General features: G+C 41.1%; 1 protein-coding gene and 1 pseudogene across 10 annotated transcripts in view; both read right to left on the bottom strand.

The window, feature by feature from the left end:
• FOXJ3 (forkhead box J3) overlaps positions 1–23,857 on the bottom strand; it is a 425,779-nt gene that overhangs the window by 58,273 nt on the left and 343,649 nt on the right. The window lies entirely within an intron of this gene.
• LOC146044156 (5S ribosomal RNA) lies at positions 17,365–17,484 on the bottom strand (annotated as a pseudogene).

The raw sequence follows: 23,857 nt of genomic DNA, 5'->3' as shown, positions 1-23,857 counted from the left end.
CACAGGAGCTTGGCCTTGCATTTACAGCCAAGTCTCTTTATTAAAGTGTTGAGTACGCAGGGCCCGATGTGGACATTATAAATTTACTAAGGTTGATTCTTACTAAAAAAAAAATCCTCTACCAGGAACAATTCTACCTTCAGAATGTCGGTTGTGCTATGGGGGTGGCAGTTGCCCCCTCATACGCCAACGCATTCATGTTTACGGTAGAAGAGGAGGTTTTCTTTTCTGATCCCTATGTAGCAGGTTGTATCAAGTTCTACTCCGGCTACATATGCTGATCTTTTGGAAAGGTGACCCCACTGTACTGACTGATGTATTGGAAGTACATAATGCAGGCCATAGCACGGTAAAGTTTACACATACTGTCAGTAGTTCTGAAATACACTTCCTAGATGTCAACATTAAATTGGTTGACAGAAAGATCTCCACTTCATTGTTCACCAAGGAGACCGATCGCAATAACTTGCTTCACCATACTAGTTGTCCCCCTAGAGTTAGCATTTTTGGGTTACCATATTCCCAGTTGCTTTGCTGTAAACGGATTAATTCCAACCCTGAAACATCATATAGTCAAATGAACAGCATGATTGAAAAATTTGTAGCAAGAGGTTATGATCATGAGCAGCTAAAGGCCACTAAAAAGCGAGTAGATCAAATTCAGAAAGGAACCTAAAATCTGGGCCCAGTACAAGGTCTACAGGCCCTATGATACCATTCATACAACAGTACAACACTTCAAGTGAATTAATTTCCCGTAAATCTAAACGGTTATGGCATATTGTTCAGTCTAATCAAAATCTTAAATGAACAGAGACAAAATTAATGCCTTGCTTCAAACAGGGTAGGAATTTCCGTGACACCTTGGTAAAAACTTAAAAAGAGTCAACAGTACCCGAAAATGCGGGCAAAAAATTAGGCTGTGTAAGGTGTACATGTGTTACATGCCAATATATAATACCCAGAGCTACCTTTTATCACCCACAGACGGGGAAACCACTCACTATTCGCTTCACGCTTACAAGTAACACCGATTTCACGATATATCAGATTGTATGTCCGTGCGGTCTGACATATATCGGTAAGACCGAGCAAGCCTTTAAAGAGCGGATGGCGGCACACCGTTACGCAATCAAAACCACCATTATTACAGGGAAAAGCGACCAGCCGGTAGCCCGGCATTTTCTTATAGCCCGGCATAGTATAACCTCAATCCGTTATCATATGCTGGACCATGTGCCCGCCTCACTGAGGGGTGGGAATAGGAGCCTGCGATTACTACAAAGAGAAGCTCATTGGATAATGAGACTAGATACAATGAGTCCCAACGGATTAAATGAGGCAAATTGTTTAAATGTGCTAACCTGACTACAGTGATAAGTTTAGGTGATGATGCCTACATTAGATAGTTTTTAGCTGCTGCAGTTACGTAATGTTTTTTTGTATAGTTATTAATGCCGGTAATATTTGCCATGTTGGTCTACAATCCATGAGGTATTGATAATACATAATGATCGTTTAGATTCTCTTCAATAAGGAGTGATTTTCATAATTAATAATGTCTTAGAATAATGCCATTGTTTACTGCCAGTGTTTTAGATTGGTCCATTGATGTTTTGTATGTTATTAGTATGCACTTTATCTTGCACTTTGTTTAAATGCTTTTGTAGTATGCAGTACACAGCGGGTTGCCATGGTGATACTACACGGTGTCTGTACGGCATCCTGCCACACGCCGGCATGGTTCCCCTGACAACCAGCGCTCACAGCGCCCGCCGAGATCGGGACGCATTTGGATGATGTCACTGTGACTGACGGGAACCATAGCGTGGAGGATTTCGCATGCACGAGGTAACGCAGGGAGGTATTTATAGAGGTTTACTTCACCTGTTTATTTGAGCCTGATGACGACACCTTGATGTTGAAATGTTGCTGACTTGCTTATTCACTAAAGATTGATTTTTGAGCTGGAGTGCTGCATTTTGTGTTTTCCTGTATAACGCCGGGGCGTATTGCGGGCTCCCGCCGGAATATATATATATATATATATATATATATTGGTAATTAGAGGCAGGCACACCATTTGCAAAAAGAAAAAATAGTCTTTATAATCCGAAAAGGCAGTGAGGCATCAGACAAGGCAATAATCCATACTTAACATCTCAGCGGTAAAGTGGTTACATCACTGTGAAGGCAGTCATACTCGACAGCTGTTTCGGCACATGGGTTGCCGTCGTCAGGAGTATGGTAGACTGAACCCCTGTGCGCATTTTTATAGCATCACCAATAGTGTTTCATTAGTACTAGCCAAGCTCACCTGTTAAAAGAAAGATTAACGCTACTCACCTGTACCCCGTCAGTCCGGAGTGTCAGACCGCTGCTTCCGGTACAAACCAGAGAGTAGCGTCTGTCTCCATGACAGCAGAGGAACTCGTCACCGGAAGTGACGTATCGCAGCGTTCAGGAAAACCCGCTCGCCACGTCCGTCACCACGGAGACGCAATGCCGCATCTCGCAAGGTGTGAGGGAAACTCTAACCAGACAATCTGTCTGACAGGGCCTCCACACACCAGGCGAGGCAGCAATCAGGTGATCAGTCAATTGTCAGGGAACACTGTGTAAGCGAACCACTGACAATGCCGATCTCCCAAAGGTGAGAGACATTTGAGAAAAACGTGAGCGGTATACAAGGCAAACACTTGGTGCGCAAGATAGAATACGCGCATAAGGGGTGTACAAAGGATCTTGTTTGTAATAGATAAAACATGGAGCAAACAAAATTGTATCAACAATTAATATACATGAAAGAAACCATAAATTCATAAGAAACAATGCAGAGACAATTCTTCATTCAGTCCAACCGGTGACACACAACCAAGTTTATGTATCCAAAAGCTCTCTTTTTGGAGCAATAATTTCCCGCGGTCACCTCCCCTCCTCAAAGGGGGAACCTGCTCCAGAGGTAAAAAACGAAAGTCTTTGAAAGTATGTCCGTGGAGTGCAAAATGTTTTGCAACAGGGGGCATGCTGGAGTCGATAGCAACCATAGCTTTTTTAATGGATGAACGATGCATAGCTATACGTTCTTTCAATGTCCGAATAGTCTTTCCGATATTTACCATTGGACATGGACACACAATTGCATATACCACATAACGACTTTCACAGTCCAAATGATGATTAATCTTGTAGCTGTTGTGGGTTAGAGGATCAACAAATTGAGCACCAGTTAGAACATATTGACAATTGACGCACTTTGAACATTTAAAGCTGCCTTTTCTCGCCGACAACCAAGAATCCTTCTTTATAGGCTGAATATCTGATTTTGCAATTATATCCTTGATGTTCTGGCTTTTTTTGTAACAAAAGAGAGGGTTGTTCTGACAGAAGTGTCCAATGGTCTCATCGGATTGTAATGTATGCCTATGCCTCAAAAAAATTTGCTTTATCCTTTTGGATGCAATAGAGAAGGTAGAGACAAAAGTTAAACGCTCTAAACTAGGCCTCCCTGTGTGCACTGCCAATAAATCATTCTGGGTCAAATTCATACATTTTTCAATAGCATCATCAATTTCTTGTTTAGGATATCCCCGTGCAAGGAACCTATTGCCCATATCACATAGAGCTGTATGCAATTGATCAACATCGGAAGTAACACGCACAACTCGCATCAATTGAGAGAGTGGTAATCCACGCTTTAGAGGGCGAGGATGAAAACTCTCATTGTTTAACAATGTGTTTTTATCTGTGGTTTTTCTAAACAATTGTGTGTTTAGAACGCCCCCGGTATTAATGACTGTAACATCTAGGAAACTTATAGTGTTCTCACTAAATGACATCGTAAATCTAATGGTGGTCTCCAATCTGTTTAAATAATCCACAAACTCAGTCAGAAGCTTAGCACCACCAGTCCAAATCAAAAACAAATCATCGATATATCGAACATAAAAAAATATGTGACTGGAAAATAAATCGTTAGCCATGATGTATTGATTTTCGTACATATGCATAAAAAGATTAGCATATGTAGGGGCCATGTTTGACCCCATAGCAGTGCCCTGCTGCTGTAAATAAAAAGAATTTTCAAAAAGAAAATAATTTTTTGTCAGTACAATTTCCATGAGTAATAATAAAAAATTAACATTAGGGCCTGCATAATGGGGACTGGTGGTGACCAAGCTTCTGACTGCGTCCAGACCATCTGTATGTCTAATGTTTGTGCACAGACTGGACACGTCTAAGGTGACCAGTAGGGCGGAATCAGGTAACCTATTCAAATTCTTTAATTTTACAATAAAGTCTGTCGTGTCTCTCAGGTAATAGTTAGTATTCTGTACAATGGGCTGCAACCAAAAATCGTCAAATTGGGAGAGTGGTTGGCAAAGCGACCCACAGGAAGAAACTATGGGTCGCCCTGGTGGTTTAACAAGAGTTTTATGCACCTTAGGTAAGATGTATATAATAGGAATCCTAGGGTGATTCTGCGTTAAAAAATAAGCTGTCTGTTCATCAATCCAACCATTCCCCAAACCGAGGTTGATAACCGCATCAATTTCTTTCTTATAAGTGTATGTTGGATCATAGGTTAACTTTTTGTAACACGTAGTATCACTAAGTTGCCTATTAGGCAGCACTTGCTTTTATTGAACAAGGACTGGGAAGAATCTTTAACTCTGCCTACTGCCCCCCCCCCCCCGTTACCTGATACTCTCCTGGAAGCTTCCCTTTCATTGCCACCCTCCGGATCTCAGTTATATTCCTATCTCCAACTGGGAGTTATCAACCTGCATTCTGTGGATATCCAATATCGCACCATCGTGAGGACCCTTCTTTCTGAAGGTATTCAGATCTTCCTCCAGCGAGAAAATTGACCACAGCCTTCATTCACTACTGGGATCAGCGCAACCTAGTGAGGACCCCAATTCTTGGGAACCAGACCATCCTCCAGCGTCTCCTATTACCATCCAGGACGGCAACTTGCCAACCACCACTTCGGTAGTGCACTATCCGGAGAGAAAAAAGCCCCCCCTTATTCCAAGGGACACAAAGGCAGCTACGCAGAGACATAAGTATTGTCTTCCTTGTCCTATTTATTATATATGTAATTTTTTATTATTGTTTATTGTCACCGACATAATATTATTGTCTTGTTACAATTTGCTTGTTTTTTAATTAATATTTTATACATATTAAAATTGATCCATTTAGCGCTCCACCTTTCTTTCCCGCCTATTGATTTCACCTATATAATCATCTCTGTCTAGCAGAACCACCCCACCCCCTTTATCAGCTGGGCGGATTATTAAAGATACATTGTTTTTTAGGGATTCTACTGCTGGATTTTGAGGTTTAGACAGATTGGAATAGGAGATTTTCTGGGAATCAATAAACAATAGGGCATCACGTCTGACCACTCGAGCAAAAGTGTCGATGGCGGCATTTGTACAGGGTGGGTCAAAAGTACTAGTGGGTTTAAATTTAGATTGAACTTGCTGAGGACTAGGGTGTTTACTGAAATGGTCCTTCAATTTTAATAAACGAATAAATCGGTATAATTCTACTTCAAAGTCAAAAGTCCTTTGTTTATGAGTTCTCACAAACGAAGACCCTTTGTCAATACATAAATTTCATGTACATTAGGGGTATATTGGGATAAATTGAAAATTACATTTTACCTCTCCCCTTTCTCCCTGTTTGCCGATAATCTAGACCAGGCATGCTGGGATGTGTAGTTTCAAAACATCTGGAGGGCCAACGTTGGACATGCCTGATCTAGACCTTCCCCTTCTACAGGGTTTCTTATGGGGTCGTCCTTGTGTTTGGAGTGGGTCACTGTGCCCCTTGAAAAAAACCTGTTTGTGCGAGTGGTCAGAATCAGATGCTGAGGTGTGCGTGTCTACTTCAGAATTTTTTTTTTATCATTTCTGTTTGGGCGTCTCTTTCTAGATCTTATATTGTCACGCCATGAATATTTGGGTTCATTGCCATGAATCCAACCATACACTCTAAGCTCTTTATAATCCTCTTGTACAATTTTATATTTGCTCTTTTTAAAAGAAAGAAGATCAGCATGGAAGGCGTTAACAGACTCTTCTAGTTTAATGGTTAGATCCCGAGTTGGATCAGTTTTCAGTAATTCAATGCCTGCATCTGTACAAGTGGTAATTTCTGTTTCTAGCAGTGACAAATCTGTATTCACTTGGTCAATAACTAACAGCATAAGTTGAAATGAACAGTCATTTAAGGATTTGACACCATTGTTTGCAAAAACCGACATTGGTCCTGCCGACTGTAGGCTGGTTACGTATTCGAAAACCCCTGGGAATGATTTTCTCTTTGTAATACTGGGAAAGGGTTAGTCGTGTAGGGACAATTCTACCTTTCTTTTTCTTAATTTTAATAAATCTGCATAAATTTCACCTGGGGTTTCTACGTCGAATGCCAATGTGTCGGTGTTTGCAAACAAAATTCTGGCTGCATCTCTATGATCAAATCGTTTAGTGCCAGATAAGTCATCTGTGCTAGATAAATTCTCCATGTTAATCTAGTACAACAATAATTCCTTAAAAACAAAATCATACAAAAACATAACATACAAAAACATATAAGGGGGCATAGAATATAAGGTGCTAAATGCATATAAATGTAGAACTTGTAGAGGCAGTTTGCACACTTTAGGAGCTAGGAGCGGGTGCTTGGACCATAGAAAAAGGTATATGTTGGTAATTAGAGGCAGGCACACCATTTGCAAAAAGAAAAATTATGAATTTATGGTTTCTTTCATGTATATTAATTGTTGATACAATTTTGTTTGCTCCATGTTTTATCTATTACAAACAAGATCCTTTGTACACCCCTTATGCACGTATTCTATCTTGCGCACCAAGTGTTTGCCTTGTATACCGCTCACGTTTTTCTCAAATGTCTCTCACCTTTGGGAGATCGGCATTGCCAGTGGTTCGCTTACACAGTGTTCCCTGACAATTGACTGATCACCTGATTGCTGCCTCGCCTGGTGTGTGGAGGCCCTGTCAGACAGATTGTCTGGTTAGAGTTTCCCTCACACCTTGCGAGATGCGGCATTGCGTCTCCGTGGTGACGGACGTGGCGAGCGGGTTTTCCTGAACGCTGCGATACGTCACTTCCGGTGACGCGTTCCTCTGCTGTCATGGAGACAGACGCTACTCTCTGGTTTGTACCGGAAGCAGCGGTCTGACACTCCGGACTGACGGGGAACAGGTGAGTAGCGTTAATCTTTCTTTTAACAGGTGAGCTTGGCTAGTACTAATGAAACACTATTGGTGACGCTATAAAAATGCGCACAGGGGTTCAGTCTACCATACTCCTGACAACGGCAACCCATGTGCCGAAACAGCTGTCGAGTATGACTGCCTTCACAGTGATGTATCCACTTTACCGCTGAGATGTTAAGTATGGATTATTGCCTTGTCTGATGCCTCACTGCCTTTTCGGATTATAAAGACTATTTTTTCTTTTTGCAAATGGTGTGCCTGCCTCTAATTACCAACATATACCTTTTTCTATGGTCCAAGCACCCGCTCCTAGCTCTCTAAAGTGTGCAAACTGCCTCTACAAGTTCTACATTTATATGCATTTAGCACCTTATATTCTATGCCCCCTTATATGTTTTTGTATGTTATGTTTTTGTATGATTTTGTTTTTAAGGAATTATTGTTGTACTAGATTAACATGGAGAATTTATCTAGCACAGATGACTTATCTGGCACTAAACAATTTGATCATAGAGATGCAGCCAGAATTTTGTTTGCAAACACCGACACATTGGCATTCGACGTAAAAACCCCAGGTGAAATTTATGCAGATTTATTAAAATTAAGAAAAAGAAAGGTAGAATTGTCCCTACACGGACTAACCCTTTCCCAGTATTACAAAGAGAAAATCATTCCCAGGGGTTTTCGAATACGTAACCAGCCTACAGTCGGCAGGACCAATGTCGGTTTTTGCAAACAATGGTGTCAAATCCTTAATGACTGTTCATTTCACTTATGCTGTTAGTTATTGACCAAGTGAATACAGATTTGTCACTGCTAGAAACAGAAATTACCACTTGTACAGATGCAGGCATTGAATTACTGAAAACTGATCCAACTCGGGATCTAACCATTAAACTAGAAGAGTCTGTTAACGCCTTCCATGCTGATCTTCTTTCTTTTAAAAAGAGCAAATATAAAATTGTAAAAGAGGATTATAAAGAGCTTAGAGTGTATGGTTGGATTCATGGCAATGAACCCAAATATTCATGGCGTGACAATATAAGATCTAGAAAGAGACGCCCAAACAGAAATGATAAATTTTTTTCTGAAGTAGACACGCACACCTCAGCATCTGATTCTGACCACTCGCACAAACAGGTTTTTTCAAGGGGCACAGTGACCCGCTCCAAACACAAGAACGACCCCATAAGAAACCCTGTAGAAGGGGAAGGTCTAGATTATCGGCAAACAGGGAAAAAGGGGAGAGGGAAAATGTAATTTTCAATTTATCCCAATATACCCCTAATGTACATGAAATTGATGTATTGACAAAGGGTCTTTCGTTTGTGAGAACTCATAAACAAAGGTCTTTTGACTTTGAAGTAGAATTATACCGATTTATTTGTTTATTAAAATTGAAGGACCATTTCAGTAAACACCCTAGTCCTCAGCAAGTTCAATCTAAATTTAAACCCACTAGTACTTTTGACCCACCCTGTACAAATGCCGCCATCGACACTTTTGCTCGAGTGGTCAGACGTGATTCCCTATTGTTTATTGATTCCCAGAAAATCTCCTACTCCAATCTGTCTAAACCTCAAAATGCAGCAGTAGAATCCCTAAAAAACAATGTATCTTTAATAATCCGCCCATCTGATAAAGGGGGTGGGGTGGTTCTGCTAGACAGAGATGATTATATAGGTGAAATCAATAGGCAACTTAGTGATACTACGTGTTACAAAAAGTTAACCTATGATCCAACATACACTTATAAGAAAGAAATTGATGCGGTTATCAACCTCGGTTTGGGGAATGGTTGGATTGATGAACAGACAGCTTATTTTTTAACGCAGAATCACCCTAGGATTCCTATTATATACATCTTACCTAAGGTGCATAAAACTCTTGTTAAACCACCAGGGCAACCCATAGTTTCTTCCTGTGGGTCGCTTTGCCAACCACTCTCCCAATTTGATGATTTTTGGTTGCAGCCCATTGTACAGAATACTAACTATTACCTGAGAGACACGACAGACTTTATTGTAAAATTAAAGAATTTGAATATGTTACCTGATTCCGCCCTACTGGTCACCTTAGACGTGTCCAGTCTGTACACAAACATTAGACATACAGATGGTCTGGACGCAGTCAGAAGCTTGGTCACCACCAGCCCCCCATTATGCAGGCCCTAATGTTAATTTTTTATTATTACTCATGGATATTGTACTGAGAAAAAATTATTTTCTTTTTGAAAATTCTTTTTATTTACAGCAGCAGGGCACTGCTATGGGGTCAAACATGGCCCCTACATATGCTAATCTTTTTATGCATATGTACGAAAATCAATACATCATGGCTAACGATTTATTTTCCAGTCACATATTTTTTTATGTTCGATATATCGATGATTTGTTTTTGATTTGGACTGGTGGTGCTAAGCTTCTGACTGAGTTTGTGGATTATTTAAACAGATTGGAGACCACCATTAGATTTACGATGTCATTTAGTGAGAACACTATAAGTTTCCTAGATGTTACAGTCATTAATACCGGGGGCGTTCTAAACACACAATTGTTTAGAAAAACCACAGATAAAAACACATTGTTAAACAATGAGAGTTTTCATCCTCGCCCTCTAAAGCGTGGATTACCACTCTCTCAATTGATGCGAGTTGTGCGTGTTACTTCCGATGTTGATCAATTGCATACAGCTCTATGTGATATGGGCAATAGGTTCCTTGCACGGGGATATCCTAAACAAGAAATTGATGATGCTATTGAAAAATGTATGAATTTGACCCAGAATGATTTATTGGCAGTGCACACAGGGAGGCCTAGCTTAGAGCGTTTAACTTTTGTCTCTACCTTCTCTATTGCATCCAAAAGGATAAAGCAAATTTTTTTGAGGCATTGGCATATATTACAATCCGATGAGACCATTGGACACTTCTGTCAGAACAACCCTCTCTTTTGTTACAAAAAAAGCCAGAACATCAAGGATATAATTGCAAAATCAGATATTCAGCCTACAGTATAAAGAAGGATTCTTGGTTGTCGGCGAGAAAAGGCAGCTTTAAATGTTCAAAGTGCGTCAATTGTCAATAACTGACAATTCTAACTGGTGCTCAATTTGTTGATCCTGTAACCCACAACAGCTACAAGATTAATCATCATTTGGACTGTGAAAGTCGTTATGTGGTATATGCAATTGTGTGTCCATGTCCAATGGTATATAGCGGAAAGACTATTCGGACATTGAAAGAACGTATAGCTATGCATCGTTCATCCATTAAAAAAAGCTATGGTTGCTATCGACTCCAGCACGCCCCCGTTGCAAAAATTTTGCACTCCACGGACATACTTTCAAAGACTTTCGTTTTTTACCTCTGGAGCAGGTTCCCCCTTTGAGGAGGGGAGGTGACCGCGGGAAATTATTGCTCCAAAAAGAGAGCTTTTGGATACATAAACTTGGTTGTGTGTCACCGGTTGGACTGAATGAAGAATTATCTCTGCATTGTTTCTTATGAATTTATGGTTTCTTTCATGTATATTAATTGTTGATACAATTTTGTTTGCTCCATGTTTTATCTATTACAAACAAGATCCTTTGTACACCCCTTATGCGCGTATTCTATCTTGCGCACCAAGTGTTTGCCTTGTATACCGCTCACGTTTTTCTCAAATGTCTCTCACCTTTGGGAGATCGGCATTGTCAGTGGTTCGCTTACACAGTGTTCCCTGACAATTGACTGATCACCTGATTGCTGCCTCGCCTGGTGTGTGGAGGCCCTGTCAGACAGATTGTCTGGTTAGAGTTTCCCTCACACCTTGCGAGATGCGGCATTGCGTCTCCGTGGTGACGGACGTGGCGAGCGGGTTTTCCTGAACGCTGCGATACGTCACTTCCGGTGACGCGTTCCTCTGCTGTCATGGAGACAGACGCTACTCTCTGGTATGTATATAAAAATGCGCACAGGGGTTCAGTCTACCATACTCCTGACGACGGCAACCCATGTGCCGAAACAGCTGTCGAGTATGACTGCCTTCACAGTGATGTATTCACTTTACCGTTGAGATGTTAAGTATGGATTATTGCCTTGTCTGATGCCTCACTGCCTTTTCGGATTATAAAGACTATTTTTTCTTTTTGCAAATGGTGTGCCTGCCTCTAATTACCAACATATACCTTTTTCTATGGTCCAAGCACCCGCTCCTAGCTCCCTAAAGTGTGCAAACTGCCTCCACAAGTTATTTATTTATATATATATATATATATATATATATATATATATATATATATATATATATAATACACAGTCCTGGAATGGATGTCACTCGAAGCATAAATTCAAAAATAAATACGCGACAACTGTGGTGTGGTCAACGTTTCAGGGGAGTAAGCCCTTTTATCAAGACTTGTCAAGTACTCCCCTGAAACATTGACCACACCACAGTTGTCGCGTATTTATTTTTGAATTTATGCTTCGAGTGACATCCATTCCAGGACTGTGTATTATATTTATACGGGATGAGCACCGGAGCGAGTTGTTGCTTATATTGGAGTGCCGGTCACTTTTGGTCCATATATATATATATATATATATATATATATATATATATATATATATATATATATATATATATACAATCAATCCGACTGCACGCTTGGGCTCACATAGATCAAGAAACGGCTGACATTCAGATAAGATGCAACGTTTCAATGTTTAATGAATTTTTTTCAAGCACAAAGAAAACCAAACATACACATACCTTTATAGATCAGCCCTCACTCACATGTGTGCAGCGCTTCTGGAAACGGGACCACGCACCCGGCCGTGACGCAGTCAAATGACGTCATTGTGACGTTCCTGTTGCCCAGGATACTTAGACGCTTTAATTTCATACTCCGGCACCTCCTGCCATTGTGATCAAACAAAATACATATAAACGCATTGAACTGGGAATAATGACACAATAACATAACCACATATTAACATATCAACAACACACAGATACATCATTGACCACTTATGATATAATACAGCAGTTTTGGGGCATATATATTGAATAGTTAAAAACAATTTAACCCCAGCTGATCATTTAGCCCACAGGTCTTCAACCTGTGGACCTCCAGATGTTGTGGAACTACATGTCCCAGCATGCCCTGAGGTTTTTTGGCATGCTCTTATAGGAAAAAATGTGGCAATGCATGTTGGAACATGCAGTTTCACAACATCTGGAGGGCCACCGGTTGAAGACCTATGATTTAGCCCGAACGGAGTCAATGTGTTTAACCTTATTATCCATTGGCTTTCTCTACGCAATAACAGAGTGCCTCTATTGCCACCCCGTTTAGGGTAGGGGGGGGGGGTGTATTCAATCATCCTATACCTAATAGTGGTTAGAGAGTGTCTACATTCTACAAAATGAAGGGCGACAGGTTGATCACTGCCGCCCTCTTCTAATGCTAGTTTAATTGCAGATTTGTGGGCTGCCATACGTTCACAGAACATCCATTCCATTTTGCCTATGTATGACAGCCCACATGGGCACACAATCTGATAGACAAGAAACCTAATTTTGCAAGTGAGATGGTACCTGATGTCAAACATCTTGCCAGATTGCGAGTGAGGGAAAGACTTGCCTTTTAATAAAAAAACACAAGTGGTACACCCACATCCAAAACACCCATTGTTGGCTCGCAGTAAATGTTTACTTTTAGTGAGATTCATGTCAGACATGTCAGTCTTGACCAAATAGTCTCTTAAATTCCTTCCCATCTTGTAACAAGAAAGAAGTCTGGTATCCCAAGGATTCATCAGACGTGACCAATGGCCAATTCGGCTTAGTTACACTGTGGATCTGTTTGCTAAGGGGATTAAACACTGTTGGCCATGGTAACATCTTTATTGAGGATTGATTGGTCGTTTTTTCACCAACAAATCCTCTCTCTCAAATGTCAGTACACTGGTTTTTGCCTCATCCAACAAAGTTTTAGGATAGCCTTGTTCTAAGAATTTGTTCGACATGATATTGATCTGATCAATTGCTGTTTGTAAATTGGAATTGATCCTCCGTACGCTCAAAAACTGAGAATATGGTAAACCAGCCCGTAGTGGTGCTGGATGAAAACTGCTATATAAAAGCAAGTTGTTACGATCCGTATCTTTAGTAAATAATGTTGTGACAATGATTTCATTTTCCTTGATGATTTTTACATCAAGAAAATAAATTTATTTTAAACTCATGCTAAACGTGAACTTAATTGAGCAGTTGCTAGAATTATGCTGCTGAATAATCTCAGTGAAGCTTTCGGGAGATCACCCCCAGAACAACAACAAGTCGTCAATAAATCTCGTATAAAACAAGATCTTTGACGAAATCGCCTCATTGCTGAAAAAAACCATCTGCTCAATGAAGAACATGAAAATATTAGCATACGATGGGGCCACCGGGGACCCCATCACACACCCACTAACCTGTAAATAAAAATCATTAGCATGAGTAAAAGATAATTCTTATTCAACAGCATCTCCAACAATTCCAAAATCAAGGACACATTGGGGCCTGCATATAATGAGTGGTCCACTAAAAATTGTCAAACAGCCTGCACCCCCTCCCTGTGCGCGATTGAGGTACATCTATAGTGACCAGCCATACATTTGCTGCCAATTTAGGTATTACCAATAACTTATTCAATAAACATGTAGTATCCAACAAAAATTTAGGATGACTCTGTACACAGGGTTGGAACAAGGTGTCAAGATAAGTCGAAACTAATTGGAATAATGACCCTCTAGCCGCTATTACCGGGAGGCCAGGGGGATTCACAGGGTCCTTGTGAATCTTAGGGATCAGGTAGATCAAAGGTGTCTTGGGATCCTCAGGAATGAGGGCATCCTTAAATCTCTTGTCAATCAAGTTGTTAGCTACTGCAGATTCCAAGCAAATGGTTAAATCCTTTTTAAAGGTAGATGTAGGGTTCCCCGTTAATTTACAATATACTGTGGTATCGTCCAATTGTTTGGATATTTCTCTCATGTAGTCCGAGGTATTTAAAATAACCAACGCTCCCCCTTTGTCCGCTGACCTAAATATCAGGTCCTTGTTGGATGATAAGTGGTGCAGAGAGGACCATTCATCTTTAGTCAAATTGCTTCTATTGACTATTCTATTTGACTAAAGATGAATGGTCCTCTCTGCACCGCTTATCATCCAACAAGGACCTTATATTTAGGTCAGTGGACAAAGGGGGAGCATTGGTTATTTTAAATATCTCGACTACCTGAGAGAAATGTCCAAACAATTGGACGATACCACAGTATATTGTAAATTAACGGGGGGCCCTACATCTACCTTTAAAAAGGATTTAACCATTTGCTTGGAATCTGCAGTAGCTAACAACTTGATTGACAAGTGATTGAAGGATGCCCTTTCATTTCCTGTCGCCCATCATTTTGTAGAATGTAGACACTCTCTGACCTCTATTAGGTATAGGATGATTGATTACATCCCCCCCCCCCTAAATGGGGTGGCAATAGAGGCATTCTATTATTGCGTAGAGAAAGCCAATGGATAATAAAGTTTAAACATTGGCTCCATTCGGGCTAAATGATCAGCTGGGGTTAAATAATTTTTAACTATTCAATATATATGCCCCAAAACTGCTGTATTAGATCATAAGCTGTCAATGCTGTATCTGTATGTTTTTGATATGTTAATATGTGGTTATGTTATTGTGTCATTATTCCCAGTTCAATGCGCTTATATGTATTTTGTTTGATCACGGTGGCAGGAGGTGCCGGAGTATGGAATTAAAGCGTCTAAGTGTCCTGGGCAACAGGAACGTCACAATGAGGTCATTTGACTGCATCCCGGCCGGGTGTGTGGTCCCGTTTCCGGAAGCGCTGCACACATGTGGGTGAGTGCTGATCTATAAAGGTATGTGTATATTTGGTTTTATTTGTGCTTGAAAAAAATGTATTAAACATTGAAATGTTGCATCTTATCTGAATGTCAGCCGTTTCTTGATCTATGGGAGCCCAAGCGTGCAGTCGGATTGATTGTTATGGAGGATATGCACCGGGCGTCAGTACAGTTCATCTGCGTGGAGTGCCGGTTAGTACTTGGATATATATATATATCTAGAAGAGGGCAGAGAGAAGGCGCTTCATGGTGCAATATAGCTTTAAAAGATTTATTGGACAAGTAACAAATCCAGGCAAAGGCAAATGAAGACTCGTACCACAAATGAAAGCACTGTGGACTGGGTACCACACGGTTTAAAACAATAGCCACAGGCTAAGCTGCTCACACGTCTGCGCAGGACCAGGGATCCACCGTAAACACCGCTATGCTGGCTTGCAGGGAGGCATGCAGGGGGTATCCACGGACCAAACAGCTGGTGTGAGGAGGAAAGGAGCGTCGTAGGCCACGCCCTGACGCGTTTCGTCACATAGACTTCGTCAGAGGGAGTGGCTACTACGAGCGCTCAACTGATTTAAATAGGACTGAAGTTGTCAATCAATAAGACCATCCCTTAGCGGCATTGGATGCCGTGCTGTAATGGTCGTGCACACGCTGTGCGTAGTGTACGTCACTCCAATGACGGAGAGCCTAGTTAAAACAGTGGGAGTGGAATAAGCGAGCCGCGTCATAGTCCACACTGTTTTAACTAGGCTCTCCGTAGCAGGGGCCTGCTGTTGTATTGGAATACTATACACCATGTGTGATTTTTATGAGCGGCGCCACCTGTGCTAGGATAAGGTCTTAGTGGTAACAGTAATATTCCCTTATTAGTATAGGGTGTCAGCCAGTCTTTAAGAGAATGGTGATGGTATATCACTTTTAGGAATGTGAGCAAGTGGATAAAGATAGCGGCGACTAATTACTGTGCTGATATTGCTGTTTTATAAATAAAAATGTATTTAATTAGATGACAAAAGATGGGGTACATAAGGACATGGGTAAAAATATAAATATACAAAAATGCAAAAATACAAGGAGGATACAAGAAATATACATAAGAAAAAACTAATGTAAACGAAGGCTTTCTAAATATAAAACATATACATCAATAAATATTTAGTAAAAAGTGCTTAACCCAAGATGGTAGGAGGTTAGGTTGCTCAACGCGTTTTGTCGATGTGACTTCATCAAGGGGTAAGGAGCAACTGAAGCCAGGCTGGTATTTATACCTGTATGCCTGCCCAGGGACTCAGTGACATCACTTCCTGTGACTAATTGATCATATGGAGTTATATATGTCCCATTCTACTAAATGGGTATATAATGCACTCAGTTAGATACTGTTACTACATAGTTAGACAATCGCCATATTTAAGATGTTAAGAAATGTTTATAAAGTGTCCAGCGCAAGCACAATTGATAAATCGCGGCACTTCCGCCACGTTTCCGGCGTCCATCTGATATTATTGCGCATGCCCGGCTGTTTGCACTGTTCACAGTGACCTTCTCTGTCTTTGCGCATGCGCCGGGCGGAGACACTCCCAGCAAGCATCATACAGGGCTCTCTTGGAAAGGAGTATGTAGTACTGGGTGCCGGCAGCCATTTTTTCAGGGATTTCAAGGCCTGAATCTGATGTCATTTTAGCGCCGGCCATCTTAGTGTAGTTGTTTCACCGTATAGGTTAACATATAAAAGAACAAAGGAACAAAAACACAGTAACTACATAATTCGGGATTGTACTTGCGTTATACACAGAGACTATATGTTAATTAAATGGTGAACAATCTTATTTAGTGAATTCTACCTCGATAATAAGGGGAATTAAGCTGTTGGATTTAAAGAGGAAAGTGCTATGTGCTATAGTTTAACAGTGTGAGAGTGTTGGATTCAATATTCCTATAAATGTTATTTTATTCAGAAGAGTGACATATTGTTAAAAGTTTAATACATATACATAGAAATTGATATATTAGGAGGATGACACTACCGATAGATGAAAGATTAAAAAGAGGTGCTAAGTGGTTTTAAAAGTGTTATATAGGGATTTCATAAGGATTAGAAAGAGGTGCTACGTGGTTGAAAGGTAATACAGTGTTAAGGTGCCATGTGCATTCCATAGGGAGGGGAATTATACCTCTCCACCAAAGGTCCATCAATCTTTTTACTACAGCACCGGGTTTTCCCAAGGGGTCTCCCTTCTTGGTACTAACCCGGCCCAGCACTGCTTAGCTTCCAAGATCGGATGAGATTGGGTGTAACAAAGTGTGGTTTGACTGTAGATAAATATGAAGACACTTTTTGGAGGTTTTAATGATCTTTTATTATATCGCACCCAGGGGTAAAAACAGGGGGGGGGGGTTGTGTGATAAAAGAAGGAGGGGTAACTCAGAGAGGACCTTATAGGAATTGTGTTATTTCATAACTGTCGTTGAAACCAAGGGGATGCAGTGTGTTCAATTCGAAGATTCAGTACATTTCTCTCTGGAAAGATTCGCAGTTTCGCGAATCTTTTTATGGGGAGTTGGGAGAAACGTTTTATCTACACGGACCATGCTTTTAAAGATCATGTCAGATTTTACAAAAGATATATTCAAATTTAATTGTGTGGGATGGAGATGAAGACCAGTTTTCAGAGTTTTTAACCCCTTCCTGACAGAGCCAGTTTTTGCGTTCCTGACAGAGCCCTTTTTTTCAAATCTGACATGTATCACTTAAGTGGGGATAACTTTTTTTTGCTTTTACTTATCCCAGTGATTTTGAGATTGTTTTTTCGTGACACATTGTACTTCAAATTAGTGGTAAATTTGGGTCGATACAGTCTGTGTTTTTTTGTGAAAAATACCAAAATGTCGTGAAAAAATGGAAAATTTTGCAATTTGCAAAATGTTAAATTTTCTGCTTGTGAGACAAATAATCATACCACTCAAAATAGTTAATAACTAACATAGACCATATGTCTACTTTATGTTTCCATCATTATTTCAACTTCCTTTTAATTTTTTTGGACACTAGGAGGCTTACAATATGAATAGCAAATTCTCAAATTTTCAAAAAAATTTCAAACACTGATTTTTTTAGGGACCAGTTCAGTTCTGATGTGACTTTGAGGGACTTGTATGTGAGACACCCCCATAAATGATACCATTTCAAAAACTGCACCCCTCACAGTATTCAAAACAGCATTTTGGAAGTTTGTTAACCCTTTAGGTGTTTCACAGGAATTAAAACAAAGTGTAGGTGAAATTTTAAAATTTCATTTTTTTTGCAGATTTGCAATTTTAATACATTTTTCTAAGGAACACAGTACATTTTACTAGAGAAATGTGACTAAAAATTGATTCCCCCAATTCTTTTGTTTTCATAAATATCCTATATGTGGCCCTAGTGTGCACGTTGACCAAACCACAGGCTTCATAATAGAAGGAGCACCTACTTGATTTTGGAGCCTCCTTTTTATGAGATTATTTTTTAGGCACCATGTAGGTTTCTAGGCACCATAAGATGCTAAAATTTAGGAACCCCCCCACAAGTGACCCCATTTTGCAAACTACACCCCTCAGGGAATTCATCTAGGGGTATAGTGTACATTTCAAACCCCCAGGGGTTTCACCAATTTTGATACAACTGGGCAGTGAAAATGAAAAATTACATTTTTTTACACAAAAATGCAGTTCTGGCTCAAAATTTTTCATTTTCAGAAGGTATGAAGGAGAAAAAGCACCCCAAAATCTGTGCCCCAATTTCTCCCGAGTACGGCAATGCCTCACATGTGACCAAAAAATACCATTTGGGTGCATGGCAGGACTCAGAAAGGAAGGAGTGATTTTTGGATTTTGCAGCTCAGATTCTGGTGGAATGTTGGTGGGTGCTATGTTGCATTAGCAAGACCCCCCAAGCACCAATACAGTGGAACCCCCCCACAAGTGACCCCATTTTGCAAACTACACCCCTCAGGGAATTCATCTAGGGGTATAGTGTACATTTCAAACCCCCAGGGGTTTCACCAATTTTGATACAACTGGGCAGTGAAAATGAAAAATTACATTTTTTTACACAAAAATGCAGTTCTGGCTCAAAATTTTTCATTTTCATAAGGTATGAAGGAGAAAAAGCACCCCAAAATCTGTGCCCCAATTTCTCCCGAGTATGGCAATGCCTCATATGTGACCAAAAAATACCAGTTGGGTGCATGGCAGGACTCAGAAGGGAAGGAGTGATTTTTGGTGGTGGAATGTTGGTGGGTGCTATGTCGCATTAGCAAGACCCCCAAAGCACCAATACAGAGGAACCCCCCCCACAAGTGACCCCATTTTGCAAACTACACCCCTCAGGGAATTTATCTAGGGGTATAGTGTACATTTCAAACCCCCAGGGGTTTCACCAATTTTGATACAACTGGGCAGTGAAAATGCAAAATTACATTTTTTACACAAAAATGCAGTTCTGGCTCAAAATTTTTCATTTTCACAAGGAATGAAGGAGACAAAGCACCCCAAAATCTGTGCCCCAATTTCTCCCAAGTACGGCAATGCCTCACATGTGACCAAAAAATACCATTTGGGTGCATGGCAGGACTCAGAAAGGAAGGAGTGATTTTTGGATTTTGCAGCTCAGATTCTGGTGGAATTTTGGTGGGTGCTATGTCGCATTAGCAAGACCCCCCAAGCACCAATACAGTGGAACCCCCCCACAAGTGACCCCATTTTGCAAACTACACCCCTCAGGGAATTCATCTAGGGGTATAGTGTACATTTCAAACCCCCAGGGGTTTCACCAATTTTGATACAACTGGGCTGTGCAAATGCAAAATTACATTTTTTACACAAAAATGCAGTTCTGGCTCAAAATTTTTCATTTTCACAAGGAATGAAGGAGACAAAGCACCCCAAAATCTGTGCCCCAATTTCTCCCGAGTACGGCAATGCCTCACATGTGACCAAAAAATACCATTTGGGTGCATGGCAGGACTCAGAAAGGAAGGAGTGATTTTTGGATTTTGCAGCTCAGATTCTGGTGGAATGTTGGTGGGTGCTATGTTGCATTAGCAAGACCCCCCAAGCACCAATACAGTGGAACCCCCCCACAAGTGACCCCATTTTGCAAACTACACCCCTCAGGGAATTCATCTAGGGGTATAGTGTACATTTCAAACCCCCAGGGGTTTCACCAATTTTGATACAACTGGGCAGTGAAAATGAAAAATTACATTTTTTTACACAAAAATGCAGTTCTGGCTCAAAATTTTTCTTTTTCATAAGGTATGAAGGAGAAAAAGCACCCCAAAATCTGTGCCCCAATTTCTCCCGAGTATGGCAATGCCTCATATGTGACCAAAAAATACCAGTTGGGTGCATGGCAGGACTCAGAAGGGAAGGAGTGATTTTTGGTGGTGGAATGTTGGTGGGTGCTATGTCGCATTAGCAAGACCCCCAAAGCACCAATACAGTGGAACCCCCCCACAAGTGACCCCATTTTGCAAACTAAACCCCTCAGGGAATTCATCTAGGGGTATAGTGTACATTTCAAACCCCCAGGGGTTTCACCAATTTTGATACAACTGGGCAGTGAAAATGAAAAATTACATTTTTTTACATAAAAATGCAGTTCTGGCTCAAAATTTTTCATTTTCAGAAGGTATGAAGGAGAAAAAGCACCCCAAAATCTGTGCCCCAATTTCTCCCGAGTACGGCAATGCCTCATGTGTGACCAAAAAGTGTCAGGACTCAGAAGGGAAGGAGTGATATTTGGATTTTGCAGCACAAATTCTGGTGGAATGTTGGTGGGTGCTATGTCGCATTAGCAAGACCCCCAAAGCACCAATACAGTGGAACCCCCCCACAAGTGACCCCATTTTGCAAACTACACCCCTCAGGGAATTCATCTAGGGGTATAGTGTACATTTCAAACCCCCAGGGGTTTCACCAATTTTGATACAACTGGGCAGTGAAAATGAAAAATTACATTTTTTTTACACAAAAATGCAGTTCTGGCTCAAAATTTTTCATTTTCAGAAGGTATGAAGGAGAAAAAGCACCCCAAAATCTGTGCCCCAATTTCTCCCGAGTACGGCAATGCCTCATGTGTGACCAAAAAGTGGCAGGACTCAGAAGGGAAGGAGTGATATTTGGATTTTGCAGCACAAATTCTGGTGGGTGCTATGTCGCATTAGCAAGACCCCCAAAGCACCAATACAGTGGAACCCCCCCACAAGTGACCCCATTTTGCAAACTACACCCCTCAGGGAATTCATCTAGGGGTATAGTGTACATTTCAAACCCCCAGGGGTTTCACCAATTTTGATACAACTGGGCAGTGAAAATGAAAAATTACATTTTTTTACACAAAAATGCAGTTCTGGCTCAAAATTTTTCATTTTCAGAAGGTATGAAGGAGAAAAAGCACCCCAAAATCTGTGCCCCAATTTCTCCCGAGTACGGCAATGCCTTCACATGTGACCAAAAAATACCAGTTGGGTGCATGGCAGGACTCAGAAGGGAAGGAGTGATTTTTGGATTTTGCGGCTCAGATTCTGGTGGAATGAATGGTGGGTGCTATGTGGCATTAGCAAGACCCCCGAAGCACGGTGAAATGATGAACCTAAAAATCCATAGATGTGTGGTATATTTTAAAACACTCCTTTATACATAGGCCGGGTTTGTCGGGGCAAGTGTCACACTGGAAAATAGTTTGCTTTCTTATTCCCTTTTTATAGCAAACTTTGCACCTTTTTTGTGTCCTGCCCTTTTTTCCAGTGGAGGGGATTTCATCAGGAAAATGCTGCCCTGGTACAATACGGGGGCCAGTACTAGAAGTACTGGGGCCCTCTGCCTGCTGGTTCCCAAATACTAGGCCCTTTATGACTTCCTCTTGAAAGTGCATAAATGTCCCCCCCTGGCCGGTAGAACGGAATAGCACGTAAGCGTTATACAGTGCCATCTGGATGATATACACGGCCAGCTTCTTGTACCAGATTTTTGTTTTCCGCAGGGCACTGTACGGCTTCAGTACCTGATCTGAAAGATCCACTCCGCCCATGTACCTATTGTAATCCAGGATACAATTAGGTTTTGAGGTGTGGGTACTGGTACCTCGTACAGGGACGGAGGTGGTACTGTCTCCGTGAATTGTTGTCAGTATAAGGACATCCCTCTTGTCCTTATATTTGACCAACAACATATTTTCGGTGCATATTCCCCTGCTTTCACCCCTTCTCATTACTTGGGCAATGTGCGTTTTTGGGAGGCCTCTTTGGTTCTTGCGCACAGTACCGCAAGCTGCTGTACCTCTTGAACCAAGGGCCTTAAACAGGGGGATGCTGGTGTAAAAGTTATCCACATAGAGGTGATAACCTTTATCCAGGAAGGGGTGCACTAAATCCCAGACAATTTTTCCACTAACACCTACGAGGGAGGGGGGGCATTCTGGCGGTTCAATTCTTGAATCCTTCCCTTCATATACCCTAAACCTGTGGGTGTACCCTGAGGTGCTTTCACACAGCTTATACATTTTTATGCCATACCTTGCCCTCTTACTGGGAAGGTACTGGCGGAATTTAACCCTTCCTTTAAAATGTATAAGGGACTCGTCTATGCAAATGAATTTATCTGGGATGTACATCTCTTCAAATTTGGCACTGAAATGATCAATGACCGGCCTGACTTTGAATAGCCGGTCAAAGGTGGGATCATCTCTGGGTGGGCACTGTGCATTATCGTTGTAATGCAAAAATTTAAGGATCGTCTCAAATCGAGCCCGGGGCATGGCCATATGGTAAAATGGGGTGCTGTACAGAACATCTGTACTCCAATATTGCCTAATTTCTGGCTTTTTTACTATGCCCATATGAAACACCAGACCCCAAAATGTCATCATCTCTACTGCATCTACAGGGGTCCACCTAGCAAATGATGACGTGGGGTTTTGAGCAATAAACTGCTGGGCATATAAATTAGTTTGGTCCACCATTAAATTTATAAAATCATCAGAGAAAAATAATTTGAAAAAGTCAATTTCTCTGAGACCTGTGGAATCAAATTGGATTCCTGGCATGGCCAAAAACTCAGGAACCTGGGGCTCAAAATTGTCTGGTGGTGGGGTCCATACGAGATCAATTATTGGGGGGGGGGGGTCTCAGCTGCTCTACGGGGGCGTCTTTGAGGGGGTCCCTCATCACTAGAGGAGGAAGAGGAGCTTAAGACGAAGCCTTCAAATTCCCCGCTTGCATCACTGGCTGTGTCAGAGTCAGAGGCAAGCATGGCATATGCCTCCTCCGCTGAATACATTCTTCTGGATGACTGGGATGACATTTGGGATGACATTTGGGATGACATTTGGGATGCCATTTTTATTTTTGTGTTACTGGTAGTGAAATGTTTCAACACGTGTATAGTGTAGGGGGGGGGTACAAACTTTATTTCAACCCGGGGGGTATGTAGTGTGTAGTGTGTATGTAGTGCAGAAAAAAAAAAATACTTTATACAAATAAAAAAAATATAAGGGGTTAAAAAAAAAAAAAATTGAAGGGGTTAAAAAAAAAAAAAAAAAAGGTCCTGCGCCAAAAATTGAGCACAGATGTTGGTCAGTAACGTCCGTCACTGAACAGCGCTCAAAGGCAACAGGAATTTGATCAAAAAAAAAAAAAAAAAAAGATCAAC

This window comes from Crinia signifera, chromosome 19 (assembly GCF_055691185.1).
Source record: "Crinia signifera chromosome 19, ASM5569118v1, whole genome shotgun sequence".
NCBI classification, from domain to species: Eukaryota; Metazoa; Chordata; class Amphibia; order Anura; family Myobatrachidae; genus Crinia; species Crinia signifera.
The sequence above is the reverse complement of the archived record's forward strand: the minus strand, read 5'-3'. Positions and strand labels throughout refer to the sequence as shown.